The 13,501-nt window shown below is 37.5% G+C and overlaps 1 long non-coding RNA gene across 1 annotated transcript; it reads right to left on the reverse strand.

Moving 5' to 3' along the window:
• Positions 1 to 1,033: 1,033 nt before the first annotated feature.
• On the reverse strand, positions 1,034 to 12,227 carry LOC125935147 (uncharacterized). Its single transcript, XR_007461609.1, has 3 exons — positions 12,098 to 12,227; positions 1,600 to 1,674; positions 1,034 to 1,306 (listed from the first exon to the last, which is right to left on the reverse strand). It is a non-coding gene; the product is annotated as an uncharacterized LOC125935147 (long non-coding RNA).
• Between the last annotated feature and the right edge of the window lie 1,274 nt (positions 12,228 to 13,501).

Consider the following 13,501-nt stretch of genomic DNA (forward strand, 5'->3'; position numbering starts at 1 on the left):
CACACACACACACATATATACATATACATACATACATATATATATATATGTATATGTATATATATCTTTTTTTTAATCTCTGAAATTTCTTTCAGACCTGGATTATTTTGTGAATTAAACTCAAACATCAGTCTTAATTATAGGTATTAAATGTTGAAGAAATAAATATAATAAGAAAAAATAAATATAACAAGTAAAATAATCTTCACATTTGTTTTATAGTATGTTTAATTTACAACTCCTATTCTCTCATTGTTGCAACTGCTGATATTTACAATATAACTAAGGTTTCAGCATTTGTTAACCTTTCTTTAAACTTAAAGTAAGTGACCCATTGTTTTATGCACCATAACTCACTTATGAGAAAAATCCTAAAATTGCCCTTGATTTATATGACTAAAAATATTTTTGATGTGAAATTATTCTTTATATGTTTGCAGTATATTTCAAATGAAGATGTAGGGGTTTTTTTTGCCACTATTCTGAACTTCTCCCATCTGCCCTGATAAAAATACAAGTTATAGATTCAAGAATCTCCATAGGAATTCTTTAACTCTGTATCAACAGACAAAGAAATCATTCTTGAAATACATCTGATGACATGATAGACTGGTAAAGTCAAATCTCTCCAGAAGCAAAAATTAACTATGATTACTTGATGTAAGACATCACTCAAACCAATCAAATGTTATTTTGGGAAATCATAAATTTATATCCAGCGTCAGTTTGTCACTCATTAAGTTCTTATAAGAATGATTAGGAAATTATCTTAATAAGTAAACGTTAGTCTTAACCTCTTCTTAGTTTGATGGCTTAAAAATATAAGTTTATATCCATCCATTGAGTCTCACTAAAAGTCTCCGCCTGCTTGGAGAGTTATTTATTCTAGTATTAATAAAATTTGTCCAAGATGGAAGAGGAAATTCTTGCATTGCTTCATTCTGCAACAAATCTGCCTATGACATGTTAGCAAAGCCTTCAAAATATGGTTTCATAGTTAATCTTCGTAAATATTGACCAGGTACCTACTCTTTTCCAGGCACTGTGTGAGCTGCTGGGAATATATGAAAATCTCATTATCTAAGTGTTCTCATACACAAAAACCCTGGGAGCAGATTGCAGTCTTGCCAAGGTGTCGTTTTAGTGACTGACATGGATCACCACCTCCAGCAGTCAATAGTGACAGCAGGCAAAGCTGCTTAACAGGGAGTTACTGATCCTGCAGCTGTATTTTGCTTGTCGCTCCTTTGAAAGATGCTTACTTTGAAGATCTTGATCGTGTGGAAGAGAGGAAGCACGAAATAACCTATAAATCAAGGAACAGAGGGTTTTAGAGCCACAAGTAAATCACCTTGCCAGTAACTCAGAGAGATCACAGAGGAGGTAAACGCAGTGAAGAAAATACAAAAAAGATTCCGTGAACCTTGTGATAAAGGAGTCAATTTCTTTTCCAATAAACATTTTTTAAAGTACTGCAGCAAGAATAGAACTGAAGAGTCTCCCTCCCGCCCACCCTTGCAGAAGGGAAGAAAGATCTAAACAAGGGAACCTCTCCAGGCTCTTTAAGATACCACAAGGAATAGTTCTAGTAACCTCTACCTTTTAATGAAAAGTATGCACTCCTTAGATTTGCTTCCAAATTGCTATCAGTACTCTTTTCCATCCTTATTGAACCTGAAGAAAAACAAATTTCAGATACATTATTGATCATTTATCAATCCCTGGAACTGATAATAATAAACTTTCTTAGGTTGACTATTAGGCCTTGTTCCTCAGGGTTATGAAGAATGTGTTTATGTGGCTCTGGGTTTTACATCTGCAGAGATTTCCTAATTTGCCATAAAAATCATGTAACAAAATGGTGATATAGTTTACATTTCATCCAATTTATTATATTTTAAATACTTTCTACATGGATAAAATGAAGAAACATGATCGTAGAAATTGTCTACAGATAGGAGCATGGTTAATGTCTTTTAATTTGGCCTAATCCACCTAAATTATAGTTAAATCTCACTTAATTGGACTTTATTAATTTTAAATGTGACAAATCTACATGACATTTGGCTAAAGTTGGTCTGTGAAATTAGATGTAGATTCGAATACCAGTTTACCACTTCATTAAAAATTGGTTACACTCATTCTATGACTTATCTGGAAAATGGGGACAGTCTGTCATTTATTTTTACTTATTCTAATCACCCATACTGTTAACACCCTATTGTAATCCACAAACATCTGGTGCACAAGACAATGCAAAAGCCTCCAATTAGAGCCTTCCATCTCCATTCTTACCCACCCACCTCCTCAAAAATATAGGCTATTATTTACACAGCAGTCATAGTGATATCAAAAATCTAAGTCAGAGAATATTACCCCTTTGCTTGAAACTCTGTAATGACTTCTCATTTTACTCAGTAAAATCCAAACTGCTTCCCATGGCTGACAAGGCCTACCTGAATTTCCCACCTACACCACTTTTCTAATCTCATTTTTCCCCGACTTATTGAGATATGACTGACAAATATTGTACATATTTAAGATGTACAATGTAATGTTTTCATATAGATATACATTTTGAGGTGATTACATTTTGAAATGATTAATGAAGCTAATTTAAAAATCCATCACCTCACACAGTTACCTCTTTTCTTCTTGTGTATGTGTATGTGATAAGCACGTAAGATCTATTTTTTTAGCAAGCTTCAAGTACACAATACATTATTATTAACTATAGTCACTATGCTGTACAAAGATCTCCAGAACTTACTCATACTTACATCTGAAAGTTTATACCCTTTGACCAACATCTTCCTATATCCCTTACCTGCAGTCCCTGGTAACAACAATTCTGCCCTGAGTTATACTTTTTTAGATCATTTCACTTAGACTAATGTTTTCTAGTTTCATCCATATTGTCACTAATGACAGGTTTCCCTTTTTTATTAAGGATGAATAATTTCCCAGTGTACGTGCGTGCATGTGTATGTCTGTCTCCTATATATATATTTTATATATATATATATATAAAATATATACGTATACGTATATATTTTATATATATATAAAATATATATGTCTATATATAATATAATATGTATATGTCAGTTTCATTTGAGGTCTAAGATGTTCCTAAACATGCTATCTTGCCCTTAATGCCCCTAATAAATTGGTTAATTAAATAAGAAGTGGTATAAAAATTCTACTAATTCAGTGTTAAGAGTTATAAACTCAAAAATCACAAAAGCTGGGTGTGGTGATTTTAAAATATGGCCACAAATTCTTTGACATTTCTCACGTTGGGTGGATCTACCTCTCTCCACTTGAATCTGAGCAAACTTGTGACTTTTACTTAAGAAGCTAGGTCAGAATAGGTCATGCAGCTTCCACCTCATTCTCTAGGAAAATTCACCATTGGATAAGCCAAGCACCATGCAAAAAGTTTGACCACTCCAAGATCTCTGTGGTGAAGAGGACACGTGTAGGTGCTCTCATCAACAGCTCCAGCTAAGTTTGCAGCTGATGGACAGCATCCACTGTCAGGCATCTTGGATGGCCTGGCCACCAGATGGCCATGGTCCTGGCTGACATCTAACAAAAAACACATAAAAAAAAAAACCCAGGGAAAACTGTCCAGTCACGCCCTTCCTAAATCTCTGGCCCACAAAATTAAGAGTAAGAGCAAATAGTGGTTGTGTTACATTTTTAAGTTTGGAATCAATTTATTACAAGGTAACAGAGAATCATATACTAGGAAATGTCAAAATTGAGTTTCCTGTCACATGCTATTTCACCTGTATTATTCTGATTCTACTTGCCATGTGGTAAGAAAATGATTCATATAAAATTTAGCCAAGTGTAAACATTGACTTTGATTCACATAACAGGATAGAAAAATATTAAAACTGGAAAGTATTGTTGATTTCGTTCTCCTGAAAATGGAGCCCATGGAGGTTGTGGCTTATGAGGAGAGCAGGTGCTCAAAACACGGGACTGCAGACTAAGCCCAGCCCACCTCCTCTTTTGTATAAAATAAAATAAATATGGCCCACAGGACCTCAAGTACTTACTATCTCACCCTGTACCAAAGAAATTTGCCAATACCTGAGTTAGAGAATGGCAAAATTGAAATGGGAACAAAAGTCCTCTGATTCATAGGCAAATATTCTTTTTCCATTATGCTGCCTGACAAGAATAAAATTTTTCATTAACATCAGCATATTTTAATGAGCTTATTTCATGATCCTATGAGTTTAATTTATACCAGGACATCTTAAATTTTGTAAGGACTTTTTGTTTTGGGGGAGACTGTTGTTTTTGTTCTTTTTGTTTTACCTTTGCTCTTGAAAAGAGAGGTGTTAGTCACAAGATGGTTAATATATATTATTGAAGGTTTTCTATGATACCATCAGTGAGGAAAAGAGAAGAAAACTGATAGATTAGCAAGCTTTTTCTCTAAGGGTCGGAATATCTTTTGCTTTGCAAACCAAACAATGTGTATCACAAATACTCTACTCTGCTGTTTAACACAAAAGCAGCCATAGATAAGCCTTAAATAAATGGGCATGGCTGTGTCCAGACTTCATCTGCAAAAACAAGTGGTGGGCTACAGTCAGCCTGCAGTCCTAGTTTGCCAACCCCTGTCTCAGATAATCTGAGACATATAAATGTGCGTGAATGTGCTGCTACTGCTTAGTAAGACTGTAGTTACGAATTCTACCCAGAGAAGTAGGGGAACATCAAACATGAGGTTCATGTAATAACAATATTTGCCAGTGTATTCAACATGTTTTGCTCCCTATACATTATTTTTTTTTTTTATGTTAGAGAGAGAGAGAGCACATGTGCAAGCAGGGGGGAGGGGCAGAGAGAAAGAGAATCTTAAGCAGGCTCCACACTCAGTGCAGAGCCCAATGCAAGGCTAGGTCCCACAACCCTGGGATCATGACCTGAGCCAAAATCGAGAGCTTGACACTCAACCAACTGAGCCACTCAGATACCCCTTGTTCCCTATACTTTAAAATAATACTTAATATCCAGTCTGAGCCTACCGCAGAATTAGAGTTGAGTTAGTATTACTGAAAGACCTTGTAAGTTAAACTTCAGTCTTTATTATTACAGCTTGAAAGTCTTACCTTTTTACAGTTAATTTATTTCTCCAAGAAATAAAAAGAGACCATTCTAGATGTCAAAAGCCCACTAAAACAGCTGCATCCCAGCCTTAGAATCCTAAAATGGGGTCTGTTTTCACTCCATTGCCAAACTTTCCTGAACACAGTATTTTCAGACTGTATGAGATTTTTCCTCCTGGTTTGCAGAACCCTTGAAGTTCTCTCAATACTGGGGGGAAAGAAAGGCTTATTCTTACCAGTTAGAAGAAGACAATTCCACTTGCAGATGGAAAGAATTTCTATCCTCCATAGGGCTTTACACCACCATAAATTTCCTGGACATGCTGTCACCTATATAAAAGGGACCAATGCCACCTAACTATGAACCTCCCTGGGATAAAGTGGATAAGGTGAGGAAGACAGTAACCCAGCTACCATTGCACTAAGTTGAAGGTGATATTAAAGTAGACTTTTAGGGTGGAAAAGTATGCTTTATTTTTCAGCTTGAGGTAAATGCCTACTTGAACAAAAATAACAAAATTTTTTCCAGTGCTAAAAGCAAATAAGTGGATTTTCCAGAGCTTTAAAAAGAAAAAAAGTATTTCCTTTGTGCCTAAGATATATGTAGATTTCAGAAAGATTTTAAAAATGCATTGATAAGGTAAGCAACTAACCAACGACAAATTCATAGTAATGTTAATTACATAAATATATGTGTGTATATATAGTAATAATTATGAAAAGCAAAATGCAAATATTATAATATTACTTTCAACCATTTCAATTTAAAGAATAGGAAATTTTGAAGTGAATTTTGCTTTGAAAACTCATAGAATTATCCACATATGAAAAATCTAAAATCGCTGTAAAGTGTAAAAATTATCCTTTTTTCCACCTACAGGTAAGTCAAAATTGCTGTGCAAATTTTCTTCAAACTTTTTGAATAGGAATTATCCAGAAAGAAAATCTCTGAAGCTACACACTAAAAACTTCAGAGACAGAAGAAAACTCTTCTCAGTGCCTGCATCTACAGAGCACAGGCAAAACCACCCACCCCCCTCTGCGTGTGCACCCATGTACATGCTCACACACACGTGCACGCACACACACACACACACACACACACACTCTCTATAGTGTATATGATTAACTGATTCAACACAGTTTTATTGAGTGTCATGTACACTAATGTGTGTATGATGCACGTGTACAAATTTGTGTATGTTATGTGAATATAACCTCATGTGTGAATATATCTGTGAAAGCAAAGCCAAGAGCAAGGCCTAAGGGCAAAGAGGACATACGCAGGTAAGATGACCCCCAGCTACCTAAGAGCACCAGCAACTATTCTCTGAAGCAGGTTATACACGCACCTTTCCTCTCTACATCTTTCAATTCAACATTTTAAAGTGAAATTATTTTTAAATGTTTCTGAAGTTACATGGAAGACTGCTTAAACTTGTGATTTTTTGAGTTGCAATTTATAAGGTAACCGTACCACTGTTTTCAGTACTAAAGTAAGAGAAAGAGGGCTGGCCATTCACTTTTCTCCTTTAACTCTGGCAAACTTCTATTTCAACAGCCTTTTATATTCATGAAACAATGTACCAAGTTTGGGTACTAGATGTGAGATGCTACTCATGTGGGAAGCCATTCACGTTGACACTACAGATAAGGATGCTCTTGTTGCAGTGACACAGCAATCCTCTGGTCTCACAGGCCATCATATGTGTCTGAGTTAGCAGGTGGATATAGCCATCCTAAGAATATAACTAGGAAAAATCCAACATGGTAGAACACTAAGCAGTGACTTCTGCAAAGATGAAAACAACTTAGTAATTATAAAAGTCAGACCCTAGATTTCCAAACTAATAGAGATCCAGTATTAATTCTGATTTAGAAACATGACATACATTTCAGAAGTTATTACTTGGTAAGAAAAACAATTAGAAAAGAAAAAAAAAGCCCTGGGGGTAGGAGTCAAGAAGAAACAGCTTAGTTTTTAAAGTGTCAAGACTGACATCTCACAGAATACAGGGGGAAAGAAAGGAAAAACAGAACATTCCTGTCCTTGATGCTCCCAGGGAGATCAACACTCGCCTTAACAAGAGGAAATGGCCAGCTGTGAAAAAACAGGACCAACTGTGAAGCTGAAGAACCAAGAAGACCTGACTACTTCAGACCCAAAAGTCAACCCCATGAGACAGAGCACTAAAAAGAAGGGAACTTGGTGAGTCCAGAAAAGCATCCAGGAGGAGCACACAGGCCTGGACCCAATCACTTTACCACAGTTAGCTTCAAACTTCCTTGGAGTATCTGACTTCAAACACCAAGATCTCTCTGTCCCGTCCTTTAGAGATAGCATCAGACTACACCTGTTCACCTGTTCATCCTGTATTGCCACCTAGATCAGCTCAGGACCTCATTGCAGATGGCCAGATAAGGTCACCTACTAGGCACTAAAGGAATGAATTCAGGACATGCCACCCATGAAATATGCCACTTTGGTATATGGATTATTTTGAACTGAAGACACATGAAAACAGCAAATGCAGAGAGGCTTTCTCTAAAGACAGAACCTCCAAAAGGAACTCAATTGTTATAAATCCTCTCCCTGGGAGTTTAATCAACCAAGAACGATGGAGTCTTGTCACAGAAAAGACTAAAAGTCAACACGACCCCCTGACAAATTTTGTTACAAATTATCACACCTCCTGTCTATTCTAAGGGCCCATTCATCTTTGCTAAGTGGCCTACATTTCCACCCCCTTTCTCCTATTAAGACAGTATAAAAGCTCTCAAATCTCACCATTTGGGGGAGGATATTTACTTTTCCTGCAATATCCCCATGTATATAATACTAAAAATTAATAAATAAAATAAAAGCTCTTCTCTTATTAATCTGCCTGTTGTTCATTTATTTCACACACCTCACTATCAGAGAGTGGAGGGAAAAACTTTGTTCCCCTACACAATCTCCTCTCAGCAACACCTCCTCTCGACCAGGCTACAGGCTGCCCAACACAGGCACTTCAAAAGGAAATTTTAAAAGAGGAAAGAAACAGTCTTTGGTATTTTGAGCAAGATGATAACTTCTTGGTAAGTTGCACTGTAATAGCACTTTTGTTAAATAGTAAGCATCTCTCCTGAGCCTATGCACAGTGACCTGCCAGTTCTCCTTGACTCAGAAGCCATGGCTCAGGCAGCTAGAGCATTCTGTGTCTCAGATCAGAGAGTGCTGGGAGTTTGGCCTTTGCCTCTACCAGGCCCCAGCCCCACTTTCCTACCAGAGGCTGCTAATAGCAAAAACCACCCTGCTCAGCCATCACAACTGGTCCACAGCCAAGTTGGCTGAAACTTGCCTGCACCAGACCCAATATGGCTAACAAGAACCTTTGTTCCCAGTACAAAAATAGCATTGCATTTCCCTCTAAAGAAATGCAATTTTGTCTCTATTACAAGTAGTCTGATGTGTGGTAATCGAAGGGAGACACATTTTAAATTTGAGCTTTATGTTGTGACTAACATTAATTTAAATACCCTACATCAAAGAGCTGTGCTATTCTTCCAAACTGCTTTAAAACCCACCATGATTTTTTTGTTGTTTCAGAAACCCACAGTGCAATCTGCAATGCATTATAAATTTTGAGCGCAGAATCTTATCTATATTTTCTTGCGCATTCCAAAACCCCCCAAAATACTGATCAGAGACAGTTCCCACATTCCAAGACTAGTGCCACAAGCGTGCTGCAAGTTGAGAGAGAAAAGATTGAAAGTAACAGATGTTTGGGTTGCCTAGTCTTGTTATTTTCAAGACTTCATCAACAATGCAAAGTTTTAAATTAGAAATGTACTATAGTTCTATTGTTCCCTATGGAAATTTCTAACTAAAACCAGAGTCTAAGAATTCATTTTCAAACAAAAATTCTAACTTTGGTTTTAAGAGGGGGGGGAAAAGTATCCTCTTAGAAGGGAAGACAGTTCAATCTGATGAGCCTCCCCCCTCCAGTCAGCACTGCAGAGGAGAGCAGGATTCAATGAGTAGCAAGTGTTCTCCCACCTCTTGCAGACTTGGTGACTCCATGGGGTATGCTCCCTGGGCTCCTGCTGTCCAAAAGGGAGGCCGTAGGGGATGCTCACAGCCCCACTACAGTGAGAAAGTTTTGTAGGTCTGTTCTCACTACACTCAGGATAGCTCCACATGCGCTATCCTGACTTGCTTCAAAGAGAGGAGAATTTTAGAAGCCCCTCCAGAAGGCTTGCCTGCATCAACTCCACCATCCATACTGCTCATCCCCTGCTAGGTTTGGCACACCCTGGAAGGAAATTATTAGCTCCCTCCTGGACTCAAAGGGAAGTGTGAGAAAAGTCTATTGTTTGCTCTCAAATCTGCATCCCTAGTGGCTGTCAGTTCACAAATTAGCCTACTTCAAGGAGAGAGCAACACAGGGCTTAAATGATACAGGATTTCACAAAAGCTCTGATCCACGGTTTTCTGGCTGAGGACGGACCAACAAGTGAAACTGATAAAGCAGAGACAGTTTTAATTGAAAGTAGATTTACAGAAGGAAGTCAGTATCCTGTCACTTTTGTTATTGTTGTTGTTGTTGTCCTTAAAATCCTTTTGCCCTTTTATCCCAACCCTTACGTGAAAACATTCCTGACTACTCTAGCCCACAGTGATCACTCCATTCTCTAAACTCTTAAAAATACATATGGTTTCTGCTGCCAACTAAGCACTTTATTATATACCCACCTGTATTAGTGTCTGTATTATATTTTTAATACTGACTCCCTAAATTGATTTTGAGTGTCTCAAGGGCAGACAAAATGTCTTACACTTACTACCAGGACCTATCATGGAGATACTGGGGATGGGAGAATCCAAGAGAACCATTTGGCATAAGCCTCATATTCAAAAACAAGACTCAAATTTAGATTTTTGATGATATCTCCAAATGAGATTATACCTAGACTTTCATAGACATACTGGCAAGAGTTTTTAAAAGAAGCACTTCGTCCAACAACTTTAAATTCATCACAGTTTCTATGATCCTTTTTTGGCATTACTTTATTTTTCAATATCCCAGGAGCTTCAAGGAGAGAGAGAGTGACAGAGAGAGAGACAGAGACAGAGACAGAGGTGGCTCAGTTTGCCTCAGATTTCCTGTATTATCTGGCACCATGTTACAAAGAATATACTCAGAAAATATTCTCTAATGGTCAACAGACAATCTGTGGCTTGATGTACAAATCTGGCATGGCCCTTTCCTATAACCCAACCAGAAGTCAGAGACCCAAGCAACTGAAAAGGACTCTGGGTAGACTGGCTAGAGTCCATCTCCAAAGCGATTTTGTCTTCAGAGACATCCCTCCTTGTGGGGAGCAAAACATTAGTATCAAAAGAAGGATGATGTCCTCTTATTTTGTTAATGAGGTACCCCCTGAAAACTTGGCCCTTTGAAATTTAAAGCAACAGAAATCAGAGACAATGGCTATGCTTACTTAACCAGCTATGAGAAAGAGCCATACAGGCAACTGTCATGCATAGACAAAGGGATCTAAAATTCCCAGAACTCCAGTCAATGTATCTCTAAAAGTAATCTCAGGGAAGCAGGACTAGAATGTGATTGCAGTCTTCACAATCTCATAGATTCTTTGAAGAAAGATAGTGTAAAGCAAGTGTGTGAATAGTAAAGGGAAACACAAACTAGTCATGAGTTCATCGTGTGAGTTCACTTTGTAAAGAGACTCCAGGGCAGCTGGTAATCTTCAGGGGACTTGTCCTAAACTGCCCTTGTCTCTCTCAGGCACCTCTTTCTGCCCCATTCTTGACTTTATTTGATGTGGTAACCATTAGTTCTGTTTGCCAAATCATTCTGCCCCTCTGCCTTCTGGAACTTTGTAGAATGGCATTCCCTCCTTCTTCTTCGCAACGAGGCATGGCCTTGTAACTTGTTTTAGTCAATGAAATGTGAGTGATCGAAGAACCAGTGAACAATTCACTATATCTCCATTGTCCTGCCTTGCCTAACATAACATGGATCCTAAAGCACAGAGGTGGAAATTCCCTCTGCCTGGGCCCTGAGTGAGAATGAACACAAGGCCTTCACTGACTCATGGGGACCACTTGTCATGAGGACAAAATAAATAAAATTTATTCTTTTAAGTCATTGAAATCTTAAGATTATTTCTTACTACAGTATAACATACCCCATTCTGATATATAAGAGCAGGGAAGAACTCAAAATGATTAATCCCCTGCCTCCCCAAACTGAAGTAACTTTGGGGTTTCACTCTTATATACCAGAGGATTGTAGAAGCCTCAGACGCGAGAGGCCCATTTTATCATAGCATCCACTGGACTTCTGAATTCTAAATGTTATTTTTATTTCAATCTCCTCAGAGAGTAAAATTTTAAATGTTCTCACTACAAAAAAAAAAAAATTATTATGTGATGTGATGGGAGTGTTAACTAATACTAGGATAGTAATCACTTTGTAATATAAAAGTATATCAAACCAACACATTGTATACCTTGAACTTATACAATGTGATATGTCAGGTATATCCCAATAAAGCTGGAAACAAATAAAGTAAGTCTCTTGTGGAAAAAGAAATAAAACATTATTTTTATTTTAAGACAAACACACACAGACGAGTACAAAGTGCCATAAATTTTTAAGATAAAAGAGAAAACGTCAAAAAAATTTTGGAAGCATAGGTTTAGAGGATGAAACCAGGAATCAGAGCAGAGAAGGGACCTTAGAGATGAGCAGTGTCAGGGAACAGAGGAGGAAGGTGTGGTGCAGAGAATCTACATGACTTATCCAGAGTCCCCAGCCACTTAATGCAGTCCTGGCTGGCTGATTCCGATTCCAGTACTCTTTTTTCCATACCTTGACTGTGTAGGATAATGATTCTCCTAGTGTTCTCAACAATACAAGGGAAGAAAGGGATTCTCACATAAAAACCAGGCATCTTACCTTCACTGTTCACTTGCAGGTGATTCCTTGGGTGGGTGCAATAAGGTGCTTATGAGATGGCAATGAGGTGACCCACTTCAAACTGTCACTTGTTCATAGAGAGATCTCATCTTATGTTTTCCTTTCTTTCCCAACTCCTCACTTTACCTAGGGAGAAAGATTTTTAAAAATAAACAGACTTGCCTTCCCCCACCACATGCCTCCAAAATTTTCCAGCTTTTGATCTTTAAATGTAATCAATTGTCTGTATTTTGGGGTCATTAAATATAATGAGCTGTTTTATATATATGCATATTAAATATGTATATATTTTATATATGCATATATAATACATGTGTATATGTTTATATATATGTATATGTATATCAGAGAAGGTTCCTCAGTGCTAAACCACCCCTTTTAATAGCTTTCTTTGGAACAAAGCAGGGTTGAATAAAAAGCCTGCAGCCAGTTTAGTACTAGATCATTCTTAAAGTTATCTTAGGTAAGATTCGGAAGTACCATGTATATTTTCTTTTTTAAGTTGGAACTTAGTTTTTTCATACTGTTTTGGAAATTTGTGAACCCAGATTTTCAAGTGGATGAATTCAAAATACATGAAAAGCGATCAGATTTTTAAAATTTTTAAAGGACTTAAAAATCATTAACCCACAATTTCAGATCAAGAGCCTATAAAACTCAACATTCAAGTTCTACATCTTGTAAGTAGGGCCAGTTTCTGCTACAGACATTATTGAATACTTGGCACTGTGAGATGCTCCGAGCCATGTTAAAGTCCATGCCATGCAATGTCCCTGAGCATTGACCCAGGTTCTTGATCACTCATTTTTTTATGCACATTACTCACAAAAGAGGAATTTCTTTTGCTTTTGCACAAACCCCTCCAAGCCTTAACAAATCAATGTGTCTTTCCCTATTGTCCTCTCAGTAAACAAAATTTTTTCTGTGATGCTCTTTAGATGAAAATTGTTTCTAAAACAGTCAGTACCATTCGAGTCAGATTTTCATGATTCCATTGTCATTGTAGGTATGGAAGGAAAGTTTGCAAGACATTTCCAAAAGCTCTCAAACTAAACATCACAGGAATGTCTCCATTCCACCTATCCAAATTTGTGCCCCGTTCCCCCTTACCAAAACCTTCTCTTTTAGGGTCATCTCTCCAGCAGTATTTCACAATGATTCCATTTCCACTCTTTCCCTTGTATTATTTTACCACATGCACATACCCCATGTCTGTGTTGCACAAACTCTTCTCTCTACCCAGCTACCAAAGCCTAACTTTTGAAGCCTAATCCAAGTTCCAAAATTTTCTGGAGGACGCTCCCTATTAAATCTACCTTCGACAATAACCCACTTCTGTGAATTCCAACCTCCACTGCCAGGTTTGCCCTTCATTTGGGTGTT

This window comes from Panthera uncia (genome assembly GCF_023721935.1).
Source record: "Panthera uncia isolate 11264 chromosome A1 unlocalized genomic scaffold, Puncia_PCG_1.0 HiC_scaffold_17, whole genome shotgun sequence".
NCBI lineage: Eukaryota > Metazoa > Chordata > Mammalia > Carnivora > Felidae > Panthera > Panthera uncia.